The sequence below is a fragment of the Scylla paramamosain genome, unplaced genomic scaffold (assembly GCF_035594125.1).
Source record: "Scylla paramamosain isolate STU-SP2022 unplaced genomic scaffold, ASM3559412v1 Contig36, whole genome shotgun sequence".
In the NCBI taxonomy this organism is placed as follows: domain Eukaryota; kingdom Metazoa; phylum Arthropoda; class Malacostraca; order Decapoda; family Portunidae; genus Scylla; species Scylla paramamosain.
Window position 1 is genome coordinate 563,319 of NW_026973701.1, and position 26,047 is coordinate 589,365.

The following is a 26,047-nucleotide window of genomic DNA, read 5'->3' on the forward strand; positions in this document are numbered from 1 at the left end:
TTCGTTTTTCCTCAGTCTCGAATCATAAATTGATCATGCAGTGCTTGTTTAATCATATATCATTTTAGGGTGTTTTTTTTTTTTCTTCTTCTGTAATTAAAGTTTCATATATTTAGGAATTTCTAGAAATATCTATGCATTTCTTTTGTCACCTGTTATAATGTGTGTCGCAAAACGTTTTGACCTCCAAATGGTAACAAAAAATACCAACAACAACAACAATTCCTTTAGTAACAACAACAACAACAACAACAACAGCAGCTATTACTGCCACTACTACTACTACTACTACTACCACCTCTACTGGTAGTACTACAACCACCACTACTACTACTACTACTACTACTACTACTACTACTACTACTACAATTTAATAATACCTCCACCCCATGTTTATTGATGTGTCAATTAGGGGCTCCATTACTTGGAGGTCATTAGCCCCAGCTCCCGCTAATGACTGTGGCATCCAACCATATCTAATACTCTATAATATAAACATTAGTTGTTAACTATGAATTCATTCTACCTCTACTCTATCTATTACTACTACTACTACTACTACTACTACTACTACTACTACTACTACTACTACTACTACTACTCTATTACTACTACTACTACTACTACTACTACTACTACTACTACCACCTCTACTGGTAGTACCACAACCACCACTACTACTACTACTACTACTACTACTACTACTACTACTACTCTACTACTACTACTACTACTACTACTACTACTACCACCACCACTATATCAGAAACAACAACAACACACACGCAGAGATGGCTGTGCAGCCTCCACCGCTAGCCAAACAAGTCCTCGGGAACAGCCCATGACTTATGGCTTATGGTGGTGGCTGACAGTGAAGAGACGCTGGCTGGTCGGGGCTCGCCGTCCTTCCATTACCTAATCGCCGCCGCAAAGGAGCAGAAAGCCAGTCATCTTCACTAAAGTTTATGAAAATCACTCGCCTGTGTATTCCTGCCTAGGTATTCCAGTAACTTAAGGGGCAGTGCGAGGTGAGTCTGGTCTTACGTTGTTCCACGTATTTCTGTTGACCATTCTGACCGATAGCTAATGAGTGTTTTTATTAGAGACAACGACCAAGGCCAAACAAAATGGGTAAAAGAAAGGCTACCTAACAGAGACAAACGCTCAATGTCGTAGTCAAGAAGTATCAGCAATAGAAAAATCGAAAAAAAAGACACTTTAATTAGCTAATTTCTTTATTTCAGTAATCTCATGTTATTTTATTGGTCTAAAAACTGAAACTATAAGCGCTGAAAAGTTTAACAACTCCTTGGGCCCACTTTTTTTTTTTTTTTTTTACATATCTTCAATAATTACACTTCAAGCCTGCGCTACAAAACTGTATTAAGGTTGAGGAAAAGCCTGAGAGTTAATCAGCGTGGAAGTAATTTATACCATCCGTGGTGGGGAATGACGTGACTGACTTTAGATATTACTGCACCCACATAAGAACATAAGAACATAAGAAAATAAGGGAAGCTGCAAGAAGCGACCAGACTTTACACGTGGCAGTCCCTGTATGAAACACACCTACCTATTTCCATCTGTTATCCCCATCCATAAACTTATCTAATCTTCTCTTAAAGCTCTCTAGTGTCCTAGCACTAACTACATGATTACTGAGTCCGTTCCACTCATCTACCACTCTATTTGAGAACCAATTTTTTCCTATCTCCTTCCTAAACCTAAATTTTTCAAGCTTGAACCCTTTATTTCTTGTTCTACCCTGGTTGCTGATCCTAAGAATTTTGCTTACATCTCCCTTGTTATAACCCTTATACCACTTAAAGACTTCTATCAGGTCCCCTCTTAACCTACGTCTCTCTAAAGAATGTAAATTTAACAGCTTCAACCTCGCCTCGTAAGGAATACTCCTCATCCCCTGTATCCTTTTAGTCATTCTCCTCTGTACTGATTCTAATAGACCTATATCTTTCCTGTAATGTGGGGACCAGAAACTGCACAGCGTAGTCTAGATGAGGTCTGACCAGCGCCAAGTATAACTTTAATATTACTCCCGGCCTTCTACTTTTAACACTCCTAAAAATGAATCCTAGTACCCTATTTGCCTTGTTTCTGGCTTCTATGCATTGCTTCCCTAGACGGAGTTCAGAGCTAACTATAACTCCTAAATTTTTCTCGTACCCTGTACCTACCAGAGTTTGGGTGTTTTAATGTGTACCTATTGTGTGGGTTTCCTCTACCTACGCTAAGCACTTTGCATTTATTGATATTAAATTGCATTTGCCATCTATCCGTCCATTCATTCATTCTATCTAAGTCTGCCTGCAAGGCGATGGCATCCGATTCTGACCTAATTAATCTACCTATTTTTGTGTCATCCGCAAATTTACTAACATCAGTACTAATTCCACTATCCAAGTCATTGATATATATTAGAAATAACAACGGCCCTAATACTGATCCCCTCTGGCACTCCACTAATTACATGACCCCACTCTGAATTTCGAGCCGTTTATTACCACTCTCTGTCGCCTGTTACCAAGCCATGACCCTATCCAACCTAACACCTTCCCATCTATCCCGTGTGCCCTAACCTTTCTCAAGAGCCTTTGATTGGGTACCTTGTCAAATGCTTTACTAAAGTCCAGATATAAGATATCATAACTATCACCATTATCTACTGCCTCGTACACCCTACTGTAAAAACTTACAAGTTTGTCAGGCAAGACTTCCCTTTCGTGAAGCCATGCTGTGACTGATTTATTAAGTTATGTTTGTCTAAATGTTCCCTAATGTTCCTCGCTATTATTGACTCTAACATTTTACCTACAACTGAAGTTAAGCTGACAGGTCTATAATTAGACGCTAAAGTTTTATCTCCTTTCTTAAAGATGGGTACTACATTAGCCTGCCTCCACATTACTGGTACCTCACCCGACTCCAGTGCACTGGCCAAGGGGAACAAAAATCCAATAAAAAAAAAAGAAAAAAGCCCACTGAGATGTCAGTCCCAGAACAGGGTCAGAAGCGGTAGTCAAAAATTGAAGTATAAATGTCTTGAAACCTCTCTCGATGGAAATCAAGTCATAGGAAGGTGGGAAATACAGAAGTAGGCAGGGAGTTCCAGAGTTTACCAGAGAAGCCTTTCTTCTGCAAGATTCCAATCAAAGGTAGAGGGAAATATTGCAACATACAGGGAGGTCTTCCACTCAGCTCCACTTGGGTCTCGGAGATCACTTTTGGCGCACCTGATAACGGGTTGTGTGTATCTTGAGTGTATTATTTTTAGGGGGGATTCGATTACCATCTGCTTCTCCTCGCTCGACTCTTCAGATCGATTTCTCAGTGTTTGAAAAGAAATGTTACACACGGAAACGAAATAAATAAATAGATAAATAAATAAATAAAATAGGTAACGAACTCAATACGAATAGAATGTGAAATTACTCGGTTCTCAGTAACACAGCAGTAAATATGATTACGAAAATTAAAACAAGGAGCCGTGAGTGTAATAGGAAGGAATATATAATCTTCGTCAATAAAAAATAAAAAAAAAGAAACCGTTAATATTACCGCAAAACAAGGCAAAGAAGGAATAATGAAATAGAGTGAAGAATAAATAAAGATTAAATTATTTATGAAAAAAATCAAACCTCCTAAAAGAACCAATAAGAAGAGAAATTTGATAGAAAAGCTAAAACGCCTTTCCAAGAAAGAATAAAGAAATAAAGAATTAGGTAAGATTAAGCTCTCTCTCTCTCTCTCTCTCTCTCTCTCTCTCTCTCTCTCTCCTCTCTCTCTCTCTCTCTCTCTCTCTCTCTCTCTCTCTCTCTCTCTCTCTCTCTCTCTCTCTCTCTGTGTGTATATATATATATATATATATATATATATATATATATATATATATATATATATATATATATATATATATATATATATATATATATATATATATATATATATATAATCAGAAACCCTTAACAATAAGAAAGATCTTACAAGGGAAGAATTGAAAAAATAAAGAGCGAAAAATTAATAATGGTAAAATTATTTATTAAAAAGAAAAAAAAAGACTCAGAAACCTTCTAGAAAAAAAAAACAATAAGAAAAGATTATTGACGGAAGAGCTAAAAGATCTTGTCATGAAAAAAAATAAATAAATAAAATGAAGACGAACAAGAGATCAAGTAAGATAAAATTACTTAAAATAAATATTTAAATAATAAATAAAAGCAGAACCATCCTGAATGATCCTTTTTTAACTGAAAATTATTATTTTCATAGGCCATTGTCAGTGTTGTTGTTGGTGGTATTACTATTGTGTTTAATGATGATGATAATAATGTAATTGCTTCAGTCCAATTGCAGAGCACACACAAGTTGGTCCCCACTCACCACTCGCCCACCAGTTTTTTTTTCCGGAGCGACAGTTTGCACTCATAAGCGTTTCAGAGTTAAAGAAGTCCCACATCTACTCACAACAACGAGCGCCTCTGCTGCCTAATCCGAGGAAAGCTAGACCACAGGAAAAAATTGCACGAGTGTACTTCAATCATGCAACGTTGATAATACGCAAAAAGAAAGAGTGGTAGTGGGCTCTGCATCATCTCTCTCTCTCTCTCTCTCTCTCTCTCTCTCTCTCTCTCTCTCTCTCTCTCTCTCTCTCTCTCTCTCTCTCTCTCTCTCTCTCTCTCTCTCTCTCTCTCTCTTTCTCTCAGTGCATAGTACATGAAGCCATGACGGTGCTGAGATTAATCTGTCGAGGACGTATGTAATGTTTGTGTATGTTCAGGAACAGACCTTAACAGTGTATCGTTGTATGTTTGGTGGTGAAAGAGTTTGCTCTCACTCTCTGCTCTCTGGTGACACACACGAGCAGGGAAGGAGCGAGGGAGAGGGTGACAGAAAGAGGGCAAGGTCGTAAGAGGAAGGGGAGGAGAAGGAGGAGGAAGAGGCGGGAGGAGGAGGAGGAGAAGTGGAGGGTCTCGAAGGGACTCTGTGAGGAGATAAAGAAGCAAGGTTGGTGAGAGAGAGAGAGAGAGAGAAGAGAGAGAGAGAGAGAGAGAGAGAGAGAGAGAGAGAGAGAGAGAGAGAGAGAGAGAGAGAGAGAGAATAAAAATAAACGAGGGATATGCAGCTGAAGGAATGAGTGAGAGAAAGGAAGAGGGGGAAGAAAAGTTCGTAATTATGAAGAGAAGGGCAGAAAAAGATGAAACTTATAGAAGATGAGAGAGACAAAACAAAAAAAAAAAAAAAAAAAAAACGAGGAGAAAGAGTAAGAAGTCATGAAGAATAAAAGGGAGAAAGTAAAGAGGTGATAAAATTACGTAAAAAAGAAAATACGAGTAGAGGATGAAATCAGGAGTATTGAAGAGGAAAGAGAGACAGAGATAATGAAGAGTGAAGGATGTAGGATAAATGGATAGAGAGAGAGAGAGAGAGAGAGAGAGAGAGAGAGAGAGAGAGAGAGAGAGAGAGAGAGAGAGAGGAGAGAGAGAGAGAAAGAGAGAGAGAGAGAGAGAGAGAGAGAGAGAGAGAGAGAGAGGAGAGAGAGAGAGAGAGAGGGGGGGGAACTAAGCTAATGAGATAAAAAAAGAAGAGATGATAACTGGCAGAGATAATGTAGCAGGAAATAAAAGATAAATTAGGAGGCAAGAGAGCAGCGAGAGAGTTAATGACAAAATAAAAGACGTTGAAGAGAAAGAAGAGAGAAGAATAAGAAACGAAGATAACAAGAATAATGGAAAACAACACGAGGAAGAGAAAAAGTAAGGAAGAACAAACACGATAATAACACCATTTTTTTCTTTACGAACGAAGAAGAAAAGAAAAAAATGAGGTTAATGGAAGAGAGAGAGAGAGGAGGTTAATGGAAGAGAGAGAGAGAGAGAGAGAGAGAGAGAGAGAGAGAGAGAGAGAGAGAGAGAGAGAGAGCACTTGCAGCCTTGTCTCTGTACCACTATTCCTTGGCACTTATTTACATAATCCACTTACCCCTCCCCCCTTCCCTTCCCTCCGTCCCATCAACAACTGCATACTGTCCTTCCTTCTCCCCTTCCTCCCCTTCCCTCCCCTCTCCCCCTACCGTGACGTGACGCGACGTAACTACAACCTCTCTCTCTCTCTCTCTCTCTCTCTCTCTCTCTCTCTCTCTCTCTCTCTCTCTCTCTCTCTCTCTCTCTCTCTCTCTCTCTCTCTCTGCGAAAGGAAGATAAAAATTGTCTTTTAATAGAAGAAATTTTCTGTGCATTTTAACATTCTAATATACATATTTTTCTGTCTATTTATTTGTTTATTTATTTATTTTCACATTCTTATTCACCGTTTCATTTTACTTTTAATCATTCATTCGTACATTTATCTCCCTTTTCGTGTGCTCTTAATTTGTTCTTGGGCACACGCAGTGTTCGTCAGAAATGGAGTAAACTTCTGTACGTAAATTTTAGCTCCACTAGGTACTCGTATATTGCATGTTTCCCTCAGTGTGACGTTCTTCCATCAGATGCTGACAGTCTCTCAACAACACCAGACAAGTGATTGTTTCTTAGCACACCTGAGTTGAGGGACAGACCTGAACGCTAAACACGGTGGAAGGGAGTGTGGTGTGGCAGAGGAGATGAAATTGAGGTGGACAGGAGTGTGGTGGAGCAGAGGCGATGAGGTGAAGGTTAAGGCAGGAACGCTAGGCACGGTGGAAGGAAGTGTGATGTATTTGGTGACTGGCAGTGACTGTATACTTCCACTTCTGTATTACATAACTGACCACCACTGTATTTCCACTTCTGTATTACTTGAAGAGGCGTGACTGTACCTCCACTCTAGTTTCGTCCATCCACGCGTGTAGTTTCTGACGTCCTTTCTTCCCTCGCACTTATCGCCGCCTCGCATCTGTCGGTTACTCCTCCGTAATTACGACTCTTGTTTGTGTGTTGCATGCTGTAGAATTCAAGCGGCCTCTTGGAACCTGTTTAACCCTTTCACTGCTACACGGAACAATTAGCAGCACCAAAAGCAATGCGTGAAGTCTTTATGACCATCTACAAGAAAAGTAGCGATGAAAAAGAATATATTTTGCATTTTCTTCCCAGTTCAGAGAACAACTAAAGGTATTTCAGAGTGACTGGTAATTAGGGAGAGGGCTAAATATTCCATTGTAGCGCAGAGTTGCATAAAAGTAGAGAATTTTAAGCGCAGGATTTTACTACACACAATACGTAACATAATTGTAAAAGAACAGCTATTTAACTTAATAAAAATAATCTAATGTTATCACAGAAATACTCCATTGTAGCTCAGAATTGTATAAAATTGAAGACTTTTCAAGCGAGGATTTTATTTGGCACTACGTAATTCACCGATTGGCAGAGAGCAGCCTTGGAGTTTAATAAAAATCATCCAATATGATCCCAACTGAAGAAGTGCAGACTGCTGGATTCGTGGGGCTGTGACCTTTTCTTCCTTGCTTCTGTGCACGTCTTTTGGGCACATGACGTGTGTGTGTCCGTGCGTGCGTGTGTGCGTGCGTGTGCGTGGCTTGTGTAGTCACCTCTCGCTTGACAAGCCTGTATATGCTACATATATATTTGATCGTCCTTTCTCTTCCTCCTTCTTCCTTTCCTCCTCCTCCTCCTCCTCCTCCTCCTCCTCCTCCTCCTCCTCCTCCTCCTCCTCCTCCTCCTCCTCCTCCTCCTCCTCCTCCTTTCGTTGCTTTACTGAAGTTCTTGCTGACTGAAAAAAAAGTAGGAATAGTGGTACTTACAATGTCTTTTCAATATAAAATTTCATTAGTTTCTCATTATTACATGATATATATATATATATATATATATATATATATATATATATATATATATATATATATATATATATATATATATATATATATATATATATATATATATATATATATGTATTTATTAATTAATAAATTTATTTATTTATTAATTTATTTATTTATATATATTTTTTTTTACTATCCGTCCTGGGTGGAGGGAGCAGTGGGTGGGGAGGAGCCTTCGTCTGTGTTATCCTATTTTACTGCATTTTAGATAGTCAGATAGTCAAACATGTCTGCTTCCGTTTGTCCTCGTGTGTTTTTCTTCCTCCTCCTCCTCCACACTCCCATCATCTATATTAAGACATAATATATAGTAAGATAAATAATAATGCGTAGGTACTCGTGCCAACATACTGTCACGAATTCTACGCAGTGGTGTCTGTTATTAATGTGTAACGTCCCTGATGATGCGGCGATACCCGAGATACCGGTGCCTTTGATAACGTGAGGCGTTTGTGTGTTTACAGACTGGGGTGTGTGCGCGCGTGTTAGTGAATGGGGTCATAGGTCTGTAATTTTGAAACGCTCTGCTCTCACTTCGACTATTTTCAAAGGTGTTTATCCAGATGCTTATGTAGAAATCTTGTTAATTTGTCACTAGAGCCGCAATAATACCGTCACTGAATGCACGTCTTTTCAACTCAAGCCTTATGAAAGCAGTGGAGGTGCGGCGCAGATGTGTTTCAGAATACGGTCTTACAGCCTCAAAACGCCTCGATCAGCATATCTCTACTCGTCATGATAGGCTGCAGTGGAAGTTACCAGGCTTGTACGTCAGTGTTTTCATGGTTCTAGGGAAAGTTCAACAAGGGCTTTGCATCATCGGTGAGAAAAAGTGCCCATGAAAACCCCGGAAAATCATCTTGGTGGCCTTTGCAATTTGTCGTGATGAGAACACAAAGCGTGGCAGAACACGGCCAGTGTGACGCACGGCGGGGGTGGCTGACACGAGGAGGACCGACTTGCATGGACTGAATGTGTCTGAGAAGGATGTTATGAGGTCAGATTGAGTAGCATGTTTAGTCACGGTCAGGGGTCCTTATACCGCACTCTCTTCCACGGTGTCAAGAGGTCTCCATCAGCCCCCACCCAGCCCGTGACCTGCTAAGAGCCTATCTGAGCAGAAAATTTAGGTCTGTATTCTGAAACACTTCTGCGCCGCACCTCCACTACTTTCAAAAGGCTTTATTTGAAGTTACACTATTTTTTTTTAAGGGTGTCTTTATGGTTCTAGTGATAAATAAACAAGATTTCTACATTACTGACATGAGAAACACTCTTGAGAACCTGGCTAGTTATTGCTGTGGCCTTTGAAAATAGTCGTGATGAGAGAGCAGAGTGTTTCTGAAGACGGGCCTTAAAGGATTAAAGGAAAACGCAGAGCACATTAGGAGTTACTCGACTTTAAGCTATTGTGTATACTTGTACGTTGTGGCTGAAGGTGTGTCAGGGCTAAGCATTTTACTTCTTTATTATCATGACACCCTACGTCGCACATCTATTATGTCTCTCTCTCTCTCTCTCTCTCTCTCTCTCTCTCTCTCTCTCTCTCTCTCTCTCTCTCTCTCTCTCTCTCTCTCTCTCTCTCTCTCTCTCTCCACGTGTGTGCTGCTTGGCATCGTCGCCATTGTTGCCTCATTGAAATAAACATCTCATCCACCCTCCACCCTCCAGTCGCTCACAGGACATACTGAGGTGCGCACGACTACTCCTCTGCCTTGCCGTGTGAGGGAAGGTGAGGTGGCGAGTGATGCAACTGAGAAAGGAGATATGTAGGAAAGAGTGGAAAATTAATTTGATACGAAGGAAGAAAACTTGAAGAAATAAGAGATCTGGAAAGAGAGGAAATAAAAACTGACACGAATACTGGTACGAAGAAAAATAAAGAGAACTGAATTGAAGGGAAAATGGGTAAGAAAAGAAGGAAACTTTGAGTCAAGACGAAAGAAGGGAAGAGAAAGAGGAAACACAGGAAAACGAAGTCGAGACTGAGGAAGAAAATATAGTAAAAAAGTGGAAAAGGAGGGAGGAAAGAGGAAAGAGAGTAGGAGAATAAGGATACAAGATGTGAAAAACGGAATAACGAAACGCAAGGAAGGGAGAACAGGGAACAGGGAAAACCGACACTGACGAAGAGAAATTATGAATGGGCGATATGAAGGAATACACTTTTTTTTTATTGTTTTTAGCTGCTTGGAGTATATGTAATGTTGAAATGGTTACCTGAAATCTCTCTCTCTCTCTCTCTCTCTCTCTCTCTCTCTCTCTCTCTCTCTCTCTCTCTCTCTCTCTCTCTCTCTCTCTCTCTCTCTCTCTCTCTCTCTCTCTCTCCAGTCAGAAGTGCGTATTAACATTTAACGTGTGTATGTGTGTATCTTGATAAGAGCAGATGAAGACAACCCCGTACATGACAATAATTCTTAGCTACAGGAAAACGGCGTGGGAAAAAAAGAAAAAAAAATCCTTCATTGTTGTTGGCGTTCTGTGGCAACAACCAAGACTCCACCGCCATGTCGTGCTGCTGCTTACAAGTTCACCAGATTACTTCCTTCCTCCCTGTCACTCTTACTTTCCTTATATTTTGCTTCTTCCCTGCCACTTACTTCCACCAGCTGGCTACCATCACCGCCATCCTGCCTCCCGCCTTCTGTCGCGCCTCAGCTTCACCACGCCTCCCGCGCCAGTTGACCTCATTTGTCTGCATGAACCAAGTGGTGCCTGCAGGTGGGCGAGGGTTGGGTGGGGGACTAGGGACGTCTTACTCTCCCCTCCCCATCCGCCTTCATAGATTATGGAAGGCGTTTTTTTTTTTTTTTTTTTTTTTTTTAAGAGTTTCGTTGCGGTTGTTATCTGAGGCCTGGAACACGACGCGACGTGCTGATTGGCCGATTGCCCTTGTTTTTGCCGGGAAATCTGACGCAGCTGTGGTGCTGAGCGGATGTCACACAGCTGAGTTTAGTCCACACTTGCTCGCCTTGTTCCGGTGGCTCGGCCTTGAGCACGGACTCTAAACCATGGTACAATTTGGCCGGTATTCTAAAACGCTTTGCTTTCTCACCACGACTATTTTTAAAGGCCACAGATGATTAGCTGGGTCCTCAAGAGTGTTTTTTTTTTTCCTGTTTATAGCGTAAAAAACTAAAACTAAAAACTATAAAAACACTCTTAAAAATCCGTGTCACTTCAATTAGAGCGTTTCGAATGTCGTTGAGGTGCGGCACAAAAGGGTTTCTGAATACGGTCTATTCGCGTGGTGGTGCTGGTGTCACGTGACAGACAGGACAGCGGGGCTTTCTTCCGCACTGAACAATGGAACAACAGCCAGCAGAATTATACCAAATTTTATTGTAACATGCTCTCATTCATCGTAATTTTACCTACAATTGCGTTTCGCCTGGCGTAACAGTGGCGTGGGGACTGCAGCACAGGACACAGGAATGGCTCTGTGCGGTCCTCAAAGTGACCACAAGTCAACACCTCACTCACGGCGGCGATGTCATGTCAATAATTGTGATTTTAGTGCATAAGACCAAATGTTGAAACAGTTCTGCGCTGCACCTCTACTACTTTCGAAAGACTCTAGTTGAAGTTACACGGGTTTTTAAGGATACTGGCTATGGTTTTAGTGACAGATTAACAAGATTTCCACATTATTAACAGGAGAAAGAATTTTTTGTAACCTTTGAAAATAGTCGTGGTGAAAGAGCAGAGCGTTTCTGAACACGGGCCACATATCTCGCCAGCACGTAATTATTGCCCTAGAGATAAATGTAGCCTTCAGTAAGTAACTGTCACTGAATCTGGACGCGTCATGTGGTTAGTAAGACCATCGTCATCATCCAAATAACACATAATTATAGCAGGATCTAATCTATCACCCGTAATTTCGTTTCTGCTGAGAAGCGTACAGTGTGCCTGGATGAGTGTGCCGCCCCTGCCACCGTCGCCACCGCCCGCCACACAAGTCTGCGGGAGTGAGTGGACGCGGTTCGATCTGTCTGGGCAGCGAGCGCAGTACAGCTATACATACAAACGAGAGACGTAAACCTTTCCCGCTTACATTCTTCCCTCATTCTTTTCTTATCGTTTAGTGTTCATTATTTACTTATTTATTCATCCACTCATTCATTCATTCATTCAATCATACATTCATTTATTATTTTTACATTGTCATGTAAAAATTGTCTTGTCATGATTGTCTGTTATTATAGTTCTTCGTGACGCTAACTTTGTTATTGATGGCGTTGCCTTTCCCCTGACGCATTCTTATATCAAACACGCACGGCAATAAGCAAAACATACAATGCTGCCTAGTACATATCCTTATAATGGTCCGTATTCTGAAACGCTTTGCTTTCTCACCACGACTATTTTTCAAAGGCCACAGAGATGACTAACCGGATTCTCAAGACTCCTGTCAGTAATGTAGAAATCTTATTAATCTGTCAATAGAACCATAAAAAAAACACCATTAAAAAATCGTGAATCTTTAACAACCAGAATCTTTTGAAAGTAGTGGAGGTGCGGAGCAGAAGTGTTTCAGAATATAGTCCCGTCTTGAAATAGATTTAGAAAAGAGATAAGAAAAATGGTTCTCAAATAGAGTGGTAGATGAACTGAATGGACCCAATTGAGTCATTAGGGAGCTTTAAAAGATTAGATGAATTTATGGAGAGGTGGAAATAAGTAGGTTTTTTTTTTTTTTTTTCTTACAAGGACTGCCCCGTGTATAGGTCTGATGGCATCTTGCAACTTCCTTTGTGTTCTTTTGTTCTCAATGTGCCGTCTTCTCTCTAGGTCCAATCTCACCAACTAACTCTGCGACGCTGCCTCGTATTCAGAAACGCTTTTGCTTTCTCACCACGACTATTTTCAAAAGCCACAGAGATGTTTAGCCGGATTCTCAAGGCTGTTTTTCCTGTTGATAGTGTAGAAATATTGTTAATCTAGAGCCCTAGAAACACCCTTGGAAACCCGTATAGCTTCAACTAGAGACCTTTAAAACTAGTCAGCATGCGGACTGAAATGTTTCAAAATATGGACCATAACTTATTCTGCGTCTTTTCCCCAGGTCCATTCTCACCACCACCACCATCTCCACCGACACCACCGACACCACCAGCATGCCGGCCAAGCGCGTGCCCACCAGCGACACCACGGAGGCCCTCACGGGGGAGCTGGAGCCCATGACTCCCAAGGAGGAGAGGCCTCCTGGGTAGGTGGGCGAGGATGAAACGCAAAAGACACAGCTCAAGAAGGAACTCGGCTTGCTGGAAGGCGTGGCCATCATCCTTGGCATCATTGTGTGTGTGTGTGTGTGTGTGTGTGTGTGTGTGTACCAAATTGATTTTTGCATTTTCTCATTTTTGCAATCCTTTATATTAATATTGTTTTATTTTTATTCTTGTGTATATTTTTGTTTTGGCTTGTTATTATTATTATTTTATTATCATTATTATTATTATTATTATTATTATTATTATTATTATTATTATTATTATTATTATTATTATTATTACTATTATTATTATTATTATCATTGTTGTTGTCATTGTTGTTGTTTTCACACGAATCTGTATGGTACAGTAGTCTATGTATGTGTATATTCTGGAAAGCTAAATATTATCAGATTTTCTTCTCTTTTTTCTTTTGAGTTCTCTTGATGATGTAACAAATAATAATAATAATAATAATAATAATAATAATAATAATAATAATAATAACAATAATAATAATAATAATAAAATAATAATAATAATAATAATAATAATAATAATAATAATAATAATAATAATAATAATAATAATAATAATAATAAAAATAGTAATAAAATTTTATAATAAACATCTTGAGAGACAAAAATATACAAGGGAAAAGCATGATGATATAATGTAATGCTATAATGTAAAAAAATTGTAAACACCAGTACCAATACTAATTATCAGAAAATAGCAAAAGTAATACTAACTGTAGCAATGTGTGTGTGTGTGTGTGTGTGTGTGTGTGTGTGTGTGTGTGTCTGTGCATAGCAGATGTGAAAATGTTAACACAGTAATTATCAAGGTCTCTCTCTCTCTCTCTCTCTCTCTCTCTCTCTCTCTCTCTCTCTCTCTCTCTCTCTCTCTCTCTCTCTCTCTCTCTCTCTCTCTGCAGGCATCTTCATCTCGCCCAAGGGAGTGCTGAGGGAGACAGGCAGCGTGGGCATGTCGCTGGTGGTGTGGGTGATGTGTGGCCTCATGTCGCTGGTGGGCGCGCTATGCTATGCAGAGCTGGGCACATCCATACCAAAATCAGGCGGAGACTATGCGTACATTAATGCTGGCTTTGGCTCCCTCCCTGCCTTCCTTTTCCTCTGGGCTGCCAACCTCATCTTTGTGTAAAGTTAAGTTTGTCGTGCAAGTGTTCAAGTGGTGGCCATCATGTCTTTATAAGTGCATAAGGGTTTTGCCATCTTACTAATATCTTACTTGATCTTAATACTTAGTGCTGTGATAACTTTACACTGAAAACTGTAACTTAATGCTCATCTAGAACATTTCACATTCCTTAGTTCACTGTTATATTATCAAAGCTTTGGCCTTCTCTCTGTAATGTGTTGTTATACTGGTACAGTGCCTGTGTCCCTCTTACTTGATCTTAGTACTTATTAATGCCATGATAACTATGCACACTGTATAACCTTAATGTTCACCTCCCATTCAAGCATCCAAAACTGTACATTTCACTGGCATATTGCTAATGCTTTGGTCTTCCTCAGTAGTGTGTGCTATACTGATGCCTCTGTCCCTCTCCAGGCCCACCACCAATGCCATCATGCCGCTGGCCTTTGCCAAGTATGTGATTCAACCATTCTTCCCCAACTGTGACCTGCCAGACGATGCTGTGCGGCTCATTGCAGCACTGTCCATATGTGAGTGATGCTTTGGTCCTGGAGCACACACACACACACACACACAAAGAGTACAAAGAGTAGTCACTATGATGGTTCCGGAGTTGAGTAAGTTGACCTTTGAAGAGAGATTAAGAATGCTGGAAATTCCTATCCTTGAAAATAGGAGACAGAGAGGGGATTTAATAAACATCTATAGAATGATAAATGGTATGAAAAATATGAACAAAGAATGTTTTATAACTTTAGACACACAGAGTACAAGGGGACACAGTAAGAAATTGAAGAAGTAAAAAGTTGAAGAACTGTTGAAGAGACATAAAAACGTATAGTTTTCCTCACAGAAGTGTGAACAAATGGAATAAACTCATATGAAGATGTTGTCAATGCCATAACTGTGTAGGAGTACATAGATACACCATTAGAAGTTCGAGGTAGGTTCCAGTAATGCGGTTTACACCTCATTGGGTACTGCCACGGACTCGGTCATTCGGTTGACTGGACGCCTACCTTAAACACCACACACTCACGCCTGCAATGGTTTTCCTTTATTGTGATTTAAGCACCACCTGGAGTTTGGGTAAGCACTTTGTATTATGATGGTATTGTGATTATGATATATTTATTTAGTATTAACTTTGATGAACATGTAAGTGTATGTGATTACAGTTAAAAGTATTTGGGTGATCTTGTTAAGTACTTATTGTGAATGTACCTTGTTGGTGATATTTGATAGAAACATGATTTTCTATGGAGTTGGATTAGTATAACATTTCCAGACCATGTTTATATTACAACTTGTGATGTGTCCACTAAATTCGTGTAGGATTTCGTATTCACTTAATTGGTTGTTGGCAGGCTTCTGTTGTATACTTGCTGTGACCGTGTCTGGGGAATCTAACTGCGCCTGTGAACAGCGCCCGCAAATAAACTCACGGCACCTGTCTGCAAGTTTCAGTACCAATCCCCGCTCTACAACTGTCCATGCTTTTAAGACCAAACTGGATATATACAAAGATAGGATATTGTGAGATTACTCCCCTCCCATAAACCACAACTAGGTAAACTAGGTAAACACACACACATACACACACACACATTGTTTTATTTATTTATTTATTTTTATATATATATTTATTTATTTATTTATTTTCATTCTTTTAATTCCAGCATCTTTTCATCTTTAGATATATAGATATTTTTTTACTGCACCAAGAAAAATGTATACAGTGTATACACATTATAGGTTGTGGTCCATCAAAAAACACATTTAAAAGGTTTTGGCCAGTTCTTATGCTTTTATAAATATTACATCATACAGAATTTCTTTTGACAGATTTACTATATTATGTATATTATGGTTCTCTGTAATAATGAAAGTCATTGTTTATTATTTCTTATTCTGTTTAGAGTTGTGTAGTTTTTTAATATTTGACTGTCACTGTGTCCTCCCCATCTAGGCTTCCTGACAGCACTGAATTGCTGGAATGTACGAGTCACCACCAAGCTGCAGGATTTCTTCATGGTGACCAAGATTGGTGCATTGCTCATTGTCATCATTGCTGGCATCGTCCACCTTTGCATGGGTGAGTGTTTGAACAAGTGAGCCAGTGAGTGAGTGAGTCAATGTGTCTTTAGCAGCGTTGCCCTTCACTGCAATGCCATCAGCCAGGCAGTCAGTCAGGTGTCACTCTACATTATATTAATTTTGGGGAGTCTTATATCCCATAGCTATTAAGTATATTTAAAAGACTGATGTTTACTTTATTTTTTGTAGGGATAGAACAAAATCATATTTGTCTGAGACCTCACATAGCAAGTTTGATTGATCCTGTTGTGAAATCTTGTTAATTGTAGTAGCACACCAATCTAATCATTCTTTAGTGCCTTCAGTTATATGTGTTCATGTTTCCTATGGCTTTCTACTTTAACCCTTGTTTAAGTCTTGTTAGTAAGCCATTTTTATGCATAGAACTTTGCTTTATTGTGCTTTTGTTGATTCTTTACAGTCAAGATGTGAAAAATCCAAGTTCCAGAACACATTAAAAATTCTTAATAGTCTTTCTGAAGTACACAAAAAAAAAAAAATCTACATCATAATAATCTTCACCTCCACTTTTCAGGCAACACTGGGAACCTCCACAACTCCTTCCAGGGCACCAGCACTGAGCCAGGCGAGATAGCTGTCTCCTTCTACTCAGGTATATTTTCCTATGCTGGATGGAACTACCTCAACTTCATGACGGAGGAGCTGAAGAACCCATTTGTGTGAGTACCGTCTCTCCCTCACTTGGCACCACACTGCCACTCACACCAGCTGGTTTGTAGGCCTTGGCTCAAGCTTTACTGTGACAAGACACAAACACAAGGCAAAGCAGGACTGACTGTGAGGTGCTTCCCTTATGGTCCAAGCAGTAAAAACTTGTCCTTTTGGGTTGTCAGATTTGGGTTCAAGCTCTAGTCAGGTTTACCTCGCTCATTTATGATAGATTAATTTCTTGCTGTTTTGTAATGGAGAGCATACTTCTTTGTAGAGTTGTGACAGAATGGTCTATCTTTTTAAGCATATACCTTTGCTTTTTATCTGTTATCTATAAATTGTGATATGTGAATCATCTTTTTCCATTTTGGACTTGTATATTTTGCAAATGATCTATATGTCTTTGTACCAAATTAACATGCCACCTAAAGGTATCATGAATGCAAATTACCTTTGTTTTTGTATTATTTTGATTTCTTTGTTGGAGTGACAAATATTGTTTCATTGGTTACAGTGTTTTCCTCATAAAGTATTTTTGTTCCTTCCTTGGATTCTGTATAACTATTTTTGTATAAATTTATGTGAAGGAAATAGTAATATCTTGTTCACATTATAGGTTTTCTATATATTACATCTTCACAAGAAATAATTAAGAACAGCTTCACTAGAATATGAGCAACATTGTGAAGGTGGTGTCCTGTTAGTACATAATTAATTTTGAGAAATACAAAGAGCTCATTGATCAGATATCACCACCAGTCACCACCAGTCCTGTTAACATCACACCCTGCCAACAGTAACCTGCCCCGGGCCATCTACATCTCCCTGCCACTGGTGACGCTGGTCTACGCGATGGCCAGTGTTGCCTGCCTGGCTGTGCTCTCCCCTCGACATGCTGGCCTCTGATGCCATTGCTGTTGTGAGTACACCATTGACAGCTTCCATGAGTAATTTGCATTGTGTTGTTGATGGCACCATGTGACTGTTGTGGCACAAGTGATAGATAAGTTAGTCAGATCATTCAGTAATTACTTTTATAGAGAACGTAATTATAGCAGACATTGCTCGGACTTTTCTAGTGTTTTGAGTCCATTCTTTAAACTTTACAATTATATGCAATAGCTTAGATATTTTGGTTCTCCTATTACCATACCACAGTGTATTTATGTTAGAGGAAAAGATAATAATCAGGAATTATCATTAATATTAAGTTTGGCTTATCTAGCAGCTGCAGACTTCAAGCATTATATAATATGAAAATTACTTACCTTTCTAAATTTTCTCCCCATTGTTTTTTTAATAATTTTATCACACGCTATCCAAGCTAATGGTCAGTGTTACAGAACAAAACCTTAGTTGTTGTTGTTGCCTTGATGACAGACCTTTGCTGACCGTCTAATGGGCAGCAGCAGCTGGGTGATGCCCTTGCTGGTGGCCCTCTCAGCCTTTGGTGGTCTCTCAGTGCACATCATGACTTCCTCCAGGTGGGTGTTGCTCCTGCTAGCCTTTCGGATCTATTTTCACCTGTTCACCACCTATTTTGTTTGTTGATGTAATATATATATAATTTTCCCAGCTGATTCATCACTCTTCCTGACCACCTGCTCTTAGATAGGAAAAACTAGCTAAATCCCACTACATCCACACATCTCAGGCTATCTATCTCTATACCAGGCTTGTTTTATCCTTCAGGGTAGATAGGTAAGGCAAGGCATCAACATCAGGGTCTGGAGAAAATTTAACTGTTCTTCCTCTCATACACTTGACTCATCATAACCACAAATGCATACTACTTCACTTCAGGATTGTCTAGCTCTTTTTGACTGAAGAATTTAGGCTTTCTTAATTCAAAACACAATTAAGAAAACTAAGAGAACTTGTAAAAGAAGCCATCAGGCCTACATGTGGCAGTCCATGCATGGAACATACTGACACATCTATTTCTATCTTTCATTGTCATCCATCAATTATAAGAAACATAAGAAAATTCTCTCTCTCTCTCTCTCTCTCTCTCTCTCTCTCTCTCTCTCTCTCTCTCTCTCTCTCTCTCTCTCTCTCTCTCTCTCTCTCTCTCTCTCTCTCTCTCTCTCTCTCTCTCTCTCTCTCTCTCTCTCTCTCTCTCTCTCTCTCTCTCTCTCTCTCTCTCTCTCTCATACCTAGACTCACATCTGGTGTTATACTCCTGCATTCAGGTTTTCTGTCATATATGAATAGCTGTAGTGTTTGGTGAAAATACCACTGTGCTATATTAAGAGATTTCCTGCTTCATTTATACCCACTAATGATGATGGAGTTCAATTCTAAAGTTATCTTGTTTATTTTAACAGAGAATCCACTTTATTCAAGAATTTAGATATACTTGATTGCAAGATTTCCATGAGCTCCACAATCCATTCCTTTCATACACTCCCTCTACTTTCTGTCAGATTTAGAGCACAAGTTATGACTGGTAGTAATGCCCCACTCACCAGCTTAATGATGTTGACAGGTTGTGCTTCGTGGGTTCAAGACAAGGCCACTTCCCCGACAACCTTGCTCTCGTCAACTGCAAATGCAACACTCCAATAGGCTGTGCTTCGTGGGTGCAAGACAAGGCCACTTCCCAGACAACCTTGCTCTCATCAACTGCAAATGCAACACTCCAATGTCTTCTCCCATCTTCCTGGTAAGACATTGTGCAATGCTATGTGTGTGTGTGTGTGTTTATAGGTTTTTTATTATTGTCATTAACAGATTCATTGCTGTGGCTTTTATGTATTTTAAAACAGTATGTATGACACCTTTCATAAATTTTGTGAATAGTAGCTTTGGTTCAATTAGTCCTCTACATGTTGCAGTTGTGTTCTTTTGAAGTTGGACAAAAACAACATAATTTTTTGTTATTTTCAATGTTTTTTTTTGTCAGTAAAATACTACTACCACTACTACTGTGTGTGTGTGTGTGTGTGTGTGTGAGCATGCATCATGGTTCTTATGGTGTCCCCTCAGGATGTGCAGTGTGAGCTAATATTTTGACAGATGGAAAGAAGTATGGAAGTGAATGTACTTATGTGTACATTATTGCTTACCTACACAAACATTTTTTAGTTCTTAACTTCATCAGTCTTTAGTTTCCAAGTTGATGTACTTGTATGAAAAGTGATTGATGAGTTTTCCTAGAGTTATTAATAGATTTACACACACACACACACACACACACACACACACACACACACACACACACACACACACACACACACACACACACACACACACACACACACAGTTTTTATATATTATTCAGTCAGACAGAACACATCCTCACAAATGAAGAAAATAAATTTAGGTTGGAATGTTTAGTTAGCTTGGTGCGTCTAAAAGTGAATATTTGTCTAAATGCAGTTTGTCTATTATTTTCTTGTAATCACCTTCTGTATCAGAACAAAAGCATGTGGGACTAGTTCAAAGTACCTGGTGCCACAGCCCCACATGATGAGATCTGGCACAACTGCCTGTAATGCCCCTTCCTGCTCTCCTTCACTCAGTCATTAACAGTTTGTCTTACCGAATGAGAGGTTGACAAGGCATTCCATTTTAACCACAGCTTGGAATATTCACAAAGACTCACCTCCACCTCCTCTCCTTCCTCTTCCAGGGCCTGTTGTCACTGGTCTACCTCTCCACCACGGACATCTACCGCCTCATTGACTACGCCAGCTTTGTAGAGAGTTCATTCATCCTGTGCAGTATCGCCATTCTGCTGTACATGTGCTGGAAATACCCTGACATGGAGCGGCCCATCAAGGTGAGCACCAGACAGCAGTGGTGGCTGTGATTATGATCTGCCTGTGGTTTTATTTTTATTTATTTATATATATTTTTTTTTATTCATTTATTGTTATTTGTTTATTTATTTATTTGTTGTGTGTGTGTGTGTGTGTGTGTGTGTGTGTGTGTGTGTGTGTGTGTGTGTGTTTCTCACAACTCATTATGGGAATGGGATTATGATGATGATTCAGCCTTAGAAAATGGAGCAATGGAAGAAGATGGAATAACAGGATAAGAAAAAAAGACTGAAAGAGGAGAAGCAGGAGAAAAATAGGGCTAGCAGGAGAAAAAGAATAGGATGTTACTTGGGAACAACAGCAATTGATCTGAAAGGAGAGGTGAAAACCCCACACTGGTGGATTACCAGTTTCAGGAATCATGGCCTGCTGTGTGAGAGTGCTGGCCCAGGGAGTCAATCCCCAACAACTTGGTCTCATGGCTGCCTTTACAGGAAAACCTGTTTCATTAAGTCTGTTCACTGAAAGCTGAACTAGGCAAGCTGTGTCACCCTAGATGAATTAGTGAGAAATAAAGAAAATGTATCAATAAATGCATCGCCAACATGAGTTAGGCACCACTGCTGCCACACAACCACCACATCAATACATACTACCTCCTCAGAGCTTATTTATAGTTGAAATGTATAATTATCATGATGATCTGTTGAACAACAGACAAACCACTTCACTCTGAGAAGGCTGTATGTGTGTAGCTGAAAGAGGACATAGTTGTCACAGAAATTATACTAAATATATAGACAAATGGCATGCTGATAATTAGAACAGGACACAGATGCCACAAGACTACAACGCCTCCCTCTCTGTACAGGTGAACATCATCGTTCCCATCGCCTTCCTGCTGGTGTGTGGCTTCCTGGTGTTTCTGCCGCTGTATGTGCGGCCATATGAGGTGGGCATGGGCCTGCTCATCACTGGCTCTCGGGTGCCTGCCTACTTCCTCTTTGTGTACTGGCAGAACAAGCCAAAAATTGTCAGAACAGCACTTGGTGAGTGGTCTGTTTATGGTTGTCCTTTTGTTGATGGGATGTTAGGCCAGTGTGCCACAAAATAGTAGCAAGACAATACTGAGTGGTATGAATGAGCCCTTACTTGTGGAGGGGCACTGAAAGACTAGGGCTTTCTTTTCCATCTTTCTTGAATATTTCTTGATAATGTGAGTAATATTCATTGTTTGCCATATTTTCCTTGGCAAGAAAATAAATGATGAACAGTATGGTTTACCACCTTCTTACATTAAACTATTTCAGTGCCATCTATTCACTCACCAACAGCTGGAGCAAGGAATATACATCCATACTTTCATGCATATAATAATGTAATAACATTCTCAGTACTTTTTTACATCTTAGCCTCAAGCTTTATAAATTTATGTGCATCTATCTCTATACTAAGCAGACATTCTCACAAAAAGTACAGAGAATTAAACTATCCATTCCCTCACACAGCATCACCTGACCTGGTGTCCACACATCCAAAACTGACATTGTCCTGTGTCCTTCCAACAGACCAACTCACTGTTTGGACACAGTTGCTCTTCGTATCTGTGAAAACTTAGTGAGGAGTGACTGACTGCACCTCCTCTACCATTACTACCATCACTACTGCTGCTACTACTACTGCTGCCCTACCAAGAAACGCACTTGTGTGTGTGTGTGTGTGTGTGTGTGTGTGTGTGTGTGTGTGTGTCATCATATCATACAGCCTTCACATATTTTATCCACTCGGTTATGGTTCTGTGCATCATGGCAAATCACACTGCTGGTAGACAATGGATATCTGAAATGTTCCCTACTTTAATCCCCTCTGAACTGCTGTTACTGCTGCTGCTGCTGGATCCTTGGTGATCTGTTTGTATTTTTGCTCAAGTGGCTTGTGTGTGTGTGTGTGTGTGTGTATACTGATGGACTTTGGGGGGGCAGCTGGATGGTGTGAACTGTGCTGTCAGTGATGACAACATGCACACACACATGTGGCAAAAGCAACACAGCAGCAGATTTGTCAACCTGGATATGTTCTTTGTAATCTGTGATACTTTTCAGAAGGGGAATATTGAAGGTTTTATACATTATTTATTAGTTATTGTATTTTGGTCATAGGCTGATTTTGCACCACTTTAGCTGATAATTTGAAATTGGTTCTGAACCCAAGAAATACTTGAAGGTGCAATTTTCAGATAAATTGAGTAGTATTCCAATTGTACATAGAGATAACAGAAAGTAAGTGAGAGTATTACATATCTGTTTTTGGTATTTTGATTTTTAGGTTTTCACCAAGAGGGTTGTTAGTCCTGGTCTTTGCTTACTGCCTATCTGGACCTCACAGTGGTGATGGGAAGCCTCAAGCGTGTGACTGTCTGGCAGCTGTGTGGGCCATTCTGGATGAGTATGTGCTGGATGGATGTTAACTGGCACCACATGAGCTTATTTGTTGGCAGATCCAGATGTTGGGAGTACCACAGTTGCTGAGACAATGAGGCAGTCCTGTTAGGGGAGTTTATTGACTGAACACTGAAGGTTGACCAAACTCCTCTTGGGCTACAGCTATCATTGTACTCATAGCTCAATGGGTATAGAGTTGTGTACCTTGAATGTTTTGATGGGAATCCTAGTGCTATTCCCCTTAGGCCTTGCTCAGCAGGTGTCTGTGAGACCTGTGGATGGTGGTGTTATCACAGTCAAATATGTTTTATTGTCCCACACTTTTTCCCATTGTCTTTAACATTTTCCCTTAGTATTAAGTCCAATAATCCACAGACTCTCCTCACAAATATAACAGGTGACAGATGCTAAGGAGGTCACAGGACTTAAGATTGAGGGAAATGCTAAACACTGGGAGTGAGTGTGGCAAATTACATGACCTCTGACCAGACTAGACCAACAGGATAAATGAACATGGCCTAACTCCAGGCTGTGCTGTGTGGAGGCAGTCCTGGGGTGAGGTGACAGCTGGTGTGACACTCATAGTCACTGGAGCAGCCAAGAAGCCTCACGACAATTATAAATTGATTAGCTTTGGCACAAGCCTTTGTTATCAGCTAGGTTTGCCTCCTTCACAGTGCTCCTGTCCTCCCCTCTGGTGGTCAGCCACTGCCTGCACCTCTGCCTTGTAGGGAATTTGCCTCCTGCTCATGAGTGACACGATGAAGGAAAGGAAATAAATGTACATCTTTTCATCTCTGCATGGGACAAATGAGGGCTGTGTGTGTGTGTGTGTGTGTGTGTATTTCATAATTTATCTTATTTTTTTTCTGGGCATTTATGGTGCTGAAAGACAAGAAAATTCATGCATACTTTATGATCACTCATTATTAATCCTTTTATTTTATTATCCTTTTCATTATCATCAAGACCATGCTGGGCTTTAATTAATGTGTGTGTGTTCGTGTGTGTAATTATAGATATGTAGTTGTATTCATGTCCGGTGGCAAATCAGATATATTTTGCTCATTGGTGTGAGAGAGAGAGAGAGAGAGAGAGAGAGAGAGAGTAGTTTTGGCCCAACAGTGGGTAATGGTGATGTGTAAAGCATATTTTTCTAGGAGCAAATGAGGCAATGTGTCCGCCAGGCATCAACATGTCACTTCATTGTTACCATGTTTTTAAGAATGAAATAAATGTGCCTTTTTTACAGCTAGCTTGTTTGATTGTCATCAAGTGTGTGTGTGTGTGTGTGTGTGTGTGTGTGTCATGCGAATCTTTCTGGACTAGCCGTCCCAGCTATTCTCTCTGTAGAGTTTAGAGATCATGATTATGGTTTAAATCCAAGGAAGCTACAGACTTGAGCTTCCTTGAGATGAGTAAGTTGAGACCTGTCACGCAGCACGTTCCATTGGCTCACGGCTGAGAGGATGAGGATTCGACTCCCGGGCCGAGAGGAGAGGAGCTGTGGGATTTGTCTCCCTCCCTTGCTGGAGTGCAGACCCCCTACTAAGATGCCTCTATTCATGGGGGATCCATCTAAAGTTGTGATCCAAGGCATTCTGTGTAGCATGGTGCAGTGTGACCCACCAGGGATCCATGGTTTGGTGGAGGTCAAGAATTCTACATATCGTCTACATTCCTTGGTTGAGGTGGTTCCTCGTGAACATGGCGGGTATCGTGAATCATTATTTCTGCTGTTTCTGTCGTATGAGTTAAAATATTTGTCTAGCGATGTCAAAGGGTGGCCAAACATAAAACAAGCGGTGGTTGGTAATATTCAAGAACAGCAGGCGAGGATTGAAAACCGTAGTGGACTGGTGAAATGAGCGAAGCCAGGAGGTTGTGGACATGTTCATTATAATGTTGCTTTACCTCAGATGATAAAATACCCATCATGGTGTATATATATTAAAACCAATGCAGTCCAAACATGAATAATCCGAATCCAAAGTTGGAACGAAGCCGGATTCCGGACGGACACCACGATAGCTGTCTCGTGTGCGCACTGCGCAGTGTACTTGGTCGTGAGGAGTGACATCAATGCTTGTCTTTCTCGCCTGAGTCGTTGACGTGCAAGGACGTCTCGTTGTTCTTCTCCTGTGGCCAGAGGTGTACTCTGTCGTTAAGGCCGTGGGTGGTGCACATGTGCCGGACAGCCAGCTGATGGGCGCCAGACTGTAATGGTGATCAGCCGGCTGCTACTGCCACCAGAGCCGGTGAGGCCATGAACTGCTCCTCTCTGCCGCCTCCTGATGGACCATCTGCCCTTCGACCACATCTGGTAAGGTTTGTGTCCATTCCCTAAAACCAGTACAGCTGACTTGGCCTGGCAGTGGCCTTCCTCCCGCTGCCTCGGTATCCCCGCTGGGGATGCCTCCCCGCCCCTCCCTCGTTCCCGCCAACCCCGACCTATATTTAGGTGGTAGTCTAGAGTGATAGTCAAACTGGGTACATGGTGCACCCTAGGGCGCATGATGTTTTTCAAAGGATACTTGGAAATAATTGGGTACATGACATGGCTAGTGCATGTAAGAGTGCACAGTAGGCAAAGATGTTTTAGAAACAAAATTGTGTGTCATGTAGCATGTACATGACATGGCCAGTATGTATTAGAGTGCACAGTAGTACTCTAATACATATACATGAAGCAAATTGTGTCATGTAAAATTAATTTAATCTTAAATTAAAATATTACAAATTAGCGTATTGTATATTACACTTGGACGCAACTCGCGCCTCGCAGGTTTTGAGTTGTAGCATTTTGCTTTATAGTACATCTAGTACTTATAAAACAGTTATGTAGGATGGGGT

The 26,047-nt window shown here is 40.5% G+C and overlaps 1 pseudogene; it reads left to right on the forward strand.

Annotated features, from left to right (window-relative positions):
- The window catches only part of LOC135097919 (Y+L amino acid transporter 2-like), an 87,523-nt pseudogene extending 63,078 nt beyond the window's left edge, over positions 1-24,445 (forward strand).
- The last annotated feature ends 1,602 nt before the right edge of the window (positions 24,446-26,047 follow it).